This window comes from Plodia interpunctella, chromosome 1 (assembly GCF_027563975.2).
Source record: "Plodia interpunctella isolate USDA-ARS_2022_Savannah chromosome 1, ilPloInte3.2, whole genome shotgun sequence".
NCBI lineage: Eukaryota > Metazoa > Arthropoda > Insecta > Lepidoptera > Pyralidae > Plodia > Plodia interpunctella.
In genome coordinates this window covers 5,394,934-5,403,999 of record NC_071294.1, presented here as the reverse complement: position 1 = coordinate 5,403,999, position 9,066 = coordinate 5,394,934, and positions in this window count along the sequence as shown.

Here is a 9,066-nt window from a genome sequence, read left to right as displayed (position 1 = left end):
TTTAAAAATAATTGAATGTAAGAAATTTACAGACATGATATAACAGAGCGTTTGATATCGCTCTTTTGCCGCGTACGGCCATGTAAGCAATACAATCCATGTAGTTTCAAAATATGCAACAGATTTATACAACAAGGATGTGTTCAGTGGATGTTCGCGAGCTAGCGGGTGATGGGGAATATATAATTTCATGATTCATTTTTGTATTGCCAAGTTTTCTACCATAATAGGATACCTCAAATTTATAAATAATTCTGTTACATTTCTACGGTCACTTGTTTTGAAAGTTAGTGTTCCATTATAATCTTCTATGATTTTGATATTTATTAATGGGTATATCAAATACCCACGACTGCCTGTTACAAGTCATAAGATAAGGTTCAATAGATGTGTCACGTTTACTGTCTATCCAAAAGATTTAATAAATTTGGACACTCTGTATGAAGCTTGTTCTGCTTCGTTTGGATTCTATCTGTGATTCTATTGCATGTCTAATATAAACTGACACGTGCGTGCACGGTATAGTATATACAGTTGACGTTACCAAAGAAGGGGATAGTTGAAAAATACGATGACTAGCTTTTGCCTTCGGCTTTGCTTGCGTAAATTCCCCACGGAGATTTTACGGAAAAAATGATTTATGAAGATACGGTAGGTATGTGACGAGATAGCATAGGTATATACTTACTTATTATCACATTTATTATATTAGTGGAGTAATGGGGTTAAATAATTAAATTTTAGCACTAAATTTAATTAACGGGCAATTTTTAATTGTAATTCAAATTATGTACAAATTTATTTATTTATTTACTTAAATTAAATCACAATTCTGATCAGATTCTGTTAGTTCTGACAAAAATTGGTTCGTTATATTGTTTTAAAAACTAAATTTATTTAGTTAGGTTACTGTGCGAAGTAAACAGTTATTCGTATTCAACTAAAGAACCATTTGAAAAAGATGATGTTATATAAACCAGAAGTGGAACATTGAAACAAAAATAGCAAGCTTTTTGGCTACGATGTCATTTTACATCTCGTGCTCCAATTGAGAATTTACTGAGAGTATATTTTTAAAATACTATTAATAGTAATATCAATGATTCAGAACTTATCAGTCAACTAACATAATTATTGGTTGGCATTGTGAAATTCGAAATAATTCCTAACAATTACAGGCGGCGTCTGTTTGCCGTTTATTCATAAATACAGCGTCTTCAATTCACCCTTGAATTATAATTATTTCAATCAACCAGAGGATTGATAGAGAGGATACCAATACTTTTTGTTTGTTTATTCTAACAAAAACAAATATTAAATATACAGTAATATTATTGGATGCAAAGTCACAAAGTGTTTATTATATAAGTTTCGATACCCCACAATGCATTGTTATTGCACCTGCATGCCGCGCTCGTTCAACAATCGCTCAAAGTGCTACACTTGCTACTCTTATTATATGAAGGCATGTCGCTGTTTATATTAAACATTTTACATTCATACATTTCACCTTATCAAACAACCCGATTGAAAAGTAATTACTTTGTTATCTCCATGGAGTTAAAAAATTATGTATGTGAGCTTTTTAGATTACATAAATAATTTTTTAACTTTTAGTCTACTCAATATACAAAATGGTATGAATTTTTAAGTACATAGGAATAATTTATTTACAAAAGAATCCTACGTAAGTTAACTATAAAATCATAAAATATAAGAACATATGTTAATGAATGCGACCTCAATTTATTTGAAATTGTATCTTGCAAAGAAATATTGTACGTAGGTAGTTAACCGCACACTTTATGTGGTATTCAACTTTTTATCTTTGTACGAAACTGAGAACAAACTCCGTCATACATTGAAAACCTTAAGCCATTTGCGGGACAAAACATCCTATTAGCGGCGCTGCATTGACGACACTCATTTTCACATGATAGCAAAAAGAGATTGCATGTTGCAACTTACAGGCCCCAATGTTGGTTCGACGTAAAAAAAGAAGTCATTTGAGGCAAACAATAATGCAGGGGCGGAAGCGTCTTTTACGCCACACCGGTCCGGCCCAGTTGGCAAACGCGGGCCTTTTGAGAGCGGGCAATTTACACTGTAACACCCGGATACTGGCTGCTCATTAACTATGAACGGCGTCATCAAGACTCTTCTTCAGCAGAAAAAACGGCATTTAACAGTAGCACTCTCCGGGAATAAACTGCCGCCGAGCTACTTTTGAGCGGTCGCTACAAAGTGCATATAAATTGCGCTGCGGAATTGAAACGGAGATATGAAAGGAGTAAACTTTTGAAAGACAAGCTGTGGGCAACCCACTTTGAAATCTACAAGTCGTTGAAAGTAATAAAAGGACGGACGACAGTGTGCCATGCTGGGGTGTTTAATATTTAAAACAGCTGTTATGGTGTAATTAAATTTACCTGTATACTTATTTATAACTTTATTTTTGCACGTTTATTTATCTACTAGACCCTGATAATTTAAAAGTATAGAGAGGTGTAGCGAATACTTTACCGACAAGAGCATTGCCCCTAAATAAGAAGAAGAAGACGACAATTGATTGCATTCACACACATTTACACTGGCAAGGGTTAAAATATTTGAATGCAAAACTTTTTTTGTATTCTGTACATTTTTTTGTTTTATGTATTTGTACATAATTTGAATAACAAACAACAAAATAGATTATAGACTGCTTAATGCTACTCGTGCCTTCTTGCCTCAAAATTATCACATTTTTATTTTAAAATAAAGGACAAAGAATGATTTGAAGCAGGCTGCATAGGCGGGATCTAGAGGCGAGGGATTTTCTCCACACTACAAAAAAAAAGACTGTGTAGAAATGTATTATTTATGTAATTAGTTTCGTAATTAATAATTTACGAACGGTGTACTTAATCCTAGATTTTTGAAAGACCTATCCAACGAAACCTCACACTATAGAAAATATGAAAAAGAAAAATCATTTCTACTTCACGTGTTGCGGAGGTACCCTAAAAATTTGGTATTTTCAAGATTTTATTGGACCCATGGCGTGATTAATGTATACCCATATCAAATTATATCATTTTAATAGTAAAAGTTAAGACCGCGGACGGGTGGACGGACAGACAGACGGATACGGCAAAACTATAAGGGACTACGGGACTCTAAAAAGGGATGATGAGATTTGGGCATGGAGAGGATGAATTAATGTAGAGACTAACGGGCGTGATACGGTATATACTCGTATATGTATGCATGAAAAGTGTTCAAAAGATTGTCAGTACTTATTAGTTTAAAAATATAAGCTACTTAAAAAACAATGACTATTATAATGTGGAATTAATTCAATAAATAATTATTTATTATTTTTTCGATAAATAATTATTTATCGAATTAATCCACATTATGCAATGTAAATTCTAACATGGAATCGAAACTGAAAATCCAGTTGTGATTATTTATAAGGATTTTGTGGAACGAACGTCGTCTATGTATCATATTTAATTTATATTTTCTCCGCAGATGGTTAGAAATTTCCTAGTTCCATTTGAAAAATATTCTGATTTATCAAAGCGTTCCCAAGGAGTACTCATGTACTCAAGAGTAATGTTTGCACGGGCGACCGAGCGGGGGATATGAATAGTTATTGATTTTCAAAACAGTTCACTGGCGAATTGTACGAGGATCTGTCAGGATCAGCTTGTTTACGCAAAGAAAATAGTTTCTATTATTCAACAAATAGTGAAAATGTCCCAAAATGTTCAATCAATAGTATGAATAAACTTAACCTAATCAATTTGAACGGTGGGTATAAAGGACTTTCAAAATAAATCGTTAAAATGTTCAAAATTATTACGCTTCATTATAAAAATATTTCTAAGCAATGTGTACTACATTTTTTATTTGCTAATTATGAAAAAAAGATAAAAGTCTCATTTAAGCAATGTTTCAATTTCATAACTCATTGTAATAATATTTGTAAAATGCAAAAAGTGGATCTTTGACCACACGCACATTTTAATCAAAGTATTCCGAGAAGAAGATAAAATGGGTACCTATTGCCTAGTTATTTGCATTTTATAATCCAAACCACGATGAAAGGAAATTAATAATTTATTTTATCCAATGGGTTTAATAAAAATTTAATAAATTCATTGTTTTTTTTTGCAGGGAGATAACAGAACACCTGCCTTTGGAATCTGATTAATGCTATTATCGCGCTTTTCATTATCAATTGTTTGAAGAAATGTATTGAAAGCAAATCAACAAAGAGTATACAAATCGTAAACACATATAAATAAATACGGCTTGGTTCGTTCAAGATCGAGCTGTAAAACGTGTAAAAGAATTTGTTGTGGGAATAAGGCTGGGGACAGGCTGCGGAAGCGGAAGCCGCCAATTACAGGTGCATCCGGGGTGGTTGCGTTTTTTCTGATGTTTCGACGTCCGCTCGCCGCCGCGCCACCGCGCGCCGCCCTCCTACAACCAAGCAATTTGACGCTGAGTAAAAAAACGTGTATTCTTTATTTTCGAGTGCGTTATTGCTAACACTGGTGTCAGATTTTCTTCAAGTCGCCTAAAGGCATCTGACATGACTTTTACGACTAAATAACGACATCTAGTGACAGGTAGTCATTAGGGAACTTAAATTGTAAACTTTTTTGAGCAAGTAAGTGGTGGTCTATAAAAAGTACTAAACATGAGTCAAATTGGTAAACAAACTCATATGGCACGTAGGATTCGACTTTTGGACCTTTTGATCACAGGCGGATGGTCTTACTCTACTACTTACTAGTGACGGTCTTGACCTCCACAGCTTCAAGAAAAATCGGTAGATACTTAACAATAATAAATTTGTACTACACAGATATTATAGCTTGAGATAACAATAAATACAGTGATCATAAAAATTGCTCATTCTTTTTCGTTACACTTTTGTCGGGAGTATGTACTTAACTATTTTTTACTGTCTAGTTATTTGTTGGTTACAATCAAATATTATTCTTTTGATTATTGTTTTCAAGTATCAAACATATACAATCGGCGAAAAGGGTCTCAGGAAACCCTTTTTAAGTCGGCTTTTGTCGTGTTGACGATTTGGAGTATTTGAAAATATTTTGCCAGTTTGTTGTGTTGTTACAACAAATTAAAATATCATTATAATGACGTAGTTACGCAGAAAGGACCTAATACACACATGTATGCCATAGTACTCCTAAAGGTCAAATCTAATAATATAATCTATTTATAAAATATCATTTCTATTTTAAAAATGTATGAAACTAGTTTTTTTTGGCACCCCGACTCAACACACAGTATGAAGAGTAAAAAAGAATATCTGCAGTATAAACTCAGTCTGCTTGAGTTGTTTCTGAGTTTAATGAGTTTTTAGGTGTATGTTTGTCAGGTTAATAAACCAGAATAAACTCAAACAGTTTGGGTCCTTTTTAAGAATCAGTTTCGATTGCAAATATGATGGTCGTTTCTGTGTGTCTGGTTTACTCAAACCAAATATTTCTTTTATTTATCAAAAATGACTAAATATACTTGAGATAATTCAGTTTAATGATTTCAGATAAACAGCCCATAGTTATCGAATAACCTGAAGCAACTCAGGCAGTCAGAGTTAAGGAATATATTTAATGACTGATACATTACGGGCACGCAAACTATTTACAATCTATCTGCGTAAGATTAGTTAATAACGATTTATTATACTGTTTGTTGCACGTGTTGATGTGTTTAATGCACCTTTTTTGGTTTACCGTATTTGAAATAAAATTAACTGTTTTAATACTGGTTATTTACTAATTAAAAAGCATGGTCCACTGACTCCGCTTGTGACTGCGCAAAAAGCTCTGTGGCCTAATGGTCATCATGCCGGACTGCCAAGTCGGCGGTCCCGGGTTCGATCCCCGGTCAGGTCAATTTGGAAAATGACCTTTTTCAGATTGACTTGGGTTTTGGATGTTTATCTATATATGTATATGTTATAAAATATAGTATCGTTGAGTTAGTATCCCCTAAGACAAGTCTAGATCTTACTTTGGGGCTTACTTAATCTGTGTGATTTGTCTATATTAAAAAAAAATCTTTAACTAATTTAAAAAAGTAAGTCTTAATGAGTAGTCAAAGGTATACATGACTGCTATATCTCTGAGATACTTTTTTGTTGTTATCAGGTGTTGAATCACCAGCTGTTCCTACATTTTCCTCACTAACTCCTCTTGCAACACGGAAGGAAGCCGATTTACCTATACCATCAATGTCACCGAGTACTTTAGAATTACTCGAAATCCTTAACGAAGATTTGTCTGCAGTTGAACATAATGACTTGTCAGAAAGACGCCATAGTAAATGGTATTAGTTATAGTTACCTTAATCAAAATGTAGACTTCGACGGCGAAACAGACTCTGAGAGGAAACCCATGTCTCAAATTCATCTATAAAACTAAAAAGAGAAAATTTCAAGTTCCAGAGAGCGACAGTTTAGAGGGTGAATCCATACGAGAGAATCAAGCTAAGACTGACAGAAGTACACAAATACAAGACAGTGAAAACCCGCCCTTTGTTACAAATGCCATTATCAATATTACAATGGTCGATGAATTAATTTTAATGTTTGAAGGCTCTGATAATGAATTTGTTAATCCTGATTAATCGCAAAAATTGCATTAATAAAGATAAAATTAACTGGCTGGGATATTAAAACTAAGCAAATAATTCTACTTAATCACTAAGCCATCAGAAAATAGGGATATCCAAATTTGGATTTGTCAAAAAAAAACATTGTTGTTCAATTTTCAGAAGAAGATTTTGAAGTTCTTTGGCCACAAGGAAAACTCATTTCTCAAGCAAAGATCGATGATCTAAAATCAGTGTTCAGTATAATTCTGGAAGATTGTCATTATTTTTATGAAAATTTAAAGGGCAACAACAATATCCAAGAGGATGTCGATGGAGCAACTCTTTTTCAACTTCGTTTTACAGGAGAATGAATGATAGACGTACTCAATTAGTTTTTTTTTTATTTCTATAATTATAATTGTTATAAAATAGTTTAGTGTAGCTAGAGTTTTTACTTATTTTCTTTTTTTTTACAATCTATGTTCTGGTCTAGGGGTAGTTATGAGTCCATTCTGATAAATAAATAAAAAAGACCTGTCTTAACAAATTTGAGTTTAATTGTTAGGACTTAACCCACATTTTATTAAATATCTCAGAATGTACTGCAAAATATACACTTTATTGGATAGATTAAATTAAAATATTTTAGTATAAGTTCACCATTTATTTAACTATAAGTTCAAATTTTAAAAGATGAATATTTTTGTCTTACAGAAATTACAGCTCAAACTTCAAACGCCTGCAACTCAAAAACGACCTTGTGTGGATTAAGTCATTTTTGCTTAACTACGTCCAATTTCTACTGCTTTACTTACATGTGCCATAAAATATATATATTTATATACTATACCCCGAAGGAATATTATATATATTTATGGGAGTTTTAGCCAGTTTAGGCATGTTTCAATTATATATGATCTGTCGTCATTGAAAATAAGGCCTAAACTATTACCGCCTTCACCACATGGATATATCCACTCCCAGCTTATGTTATTGTATATCATAAATCATAATACTAAACTATTAAAATTAAAATTTATCTATTACGTTTTAGTTTAGTACTTTTACCGTTATAGTGTAGCTGATCTGTTTGAATTCCACATCAAATGATGAAAAGATCTTCGATGTTTATACCTCAACAGGAAATGCTCAGAACTTCTGCTAAGACGTCATTTCTATGTTATATATTCGAACTTCATTTTTTTAATACTTTAGTAGAAATTACTAATCGGTCTGATCCACTTTTGTTAATGCGTCATTTCGTTCAGAGGGTCTGTTAGAGTAAGGCATACGTGGTTCCAGTTTTCAAAAAATATTTACCCTATAAGTTGCATTGGCTTCATAACAAAAAAAGTTTTATTCAAATTCGTCCCGTGCTTGTACAAACAGAGAAACATTTTTAAATTCTATACTTATTACAGTTTTTTCATTTTTTCATGTCCTAAATATATGTAAAGTACAAACACTTTTTACTGTTTAATGTATTTAATATTCAAGACTTATAACAATATATATTGATTGATGATTAGTTTATAAATACATTCAATTACATAAACCACAGTAATGCGATATACGGTCTGTTGTCGAAATGTTTTCATTGAGGTCAATGTTTTCGAATAGTGGTTTGTGTGTAATACAATCAATGACTTGCACTTGCAAATCAACAACGCTGAATATATTTTGTTATTATTGTATATTCTCACGGATGGGTACAGAGCCGTCGTCTGCTTGTCGCTTCTATTTGTTTACTACTAGAGGTCACTATTTTTGCATTTGCGTAACTTACCTCACAATGTCAAAACTTGTCAAGTTATGCAAAATTTTCGTTTTATATTCGTATGTGTGTGTTACGGCTTTTATGCTCCATGGATATTTTCTTTACGTTTTTACTATGAATTGTGTTGTATATACTGGCCAGACTTTCAGTTATAATATAGCTAGTTTCAAATCGAAAGGAATGATAAAGTTTTGTAAGTTTTTCTCTTCAGTTGGTGCACTTGAGCAAACCTCAGCTGCAAGGATACAGATGTGAGACCACGCGGCGCGGAAGAAACTAGGTCGGAACAAAATTTAAATGTAACAAGATCTACTTCGGTCAATTGTTGTGTTAACTTCCACAATCTAACAATGTTAAAAAAGAACTTCGATGTTCTCAAAAACGGTTTTGCAGTTCCACGCGAATAATCAGTTTTTCATATACATGGTGGTTACGTTAACAGCAATAAGCAACTGGAGAAGCTAATAGACCGCTTAAAAATTAAACTTTTTAATCCGAAAGAGACTTTACGGCCGGTCTTCTGCCGGACGTCATTACTCTTTGGGAATGCTGTGGTGGCCTTACGCCCGTCAAGGCTTTTTATAATTTAGTCGCCTAATACGTTATCCATTGTGTAATATTTCACATTGATATTTTATATTGGGAATAAATATAACTACCAGCGTCCA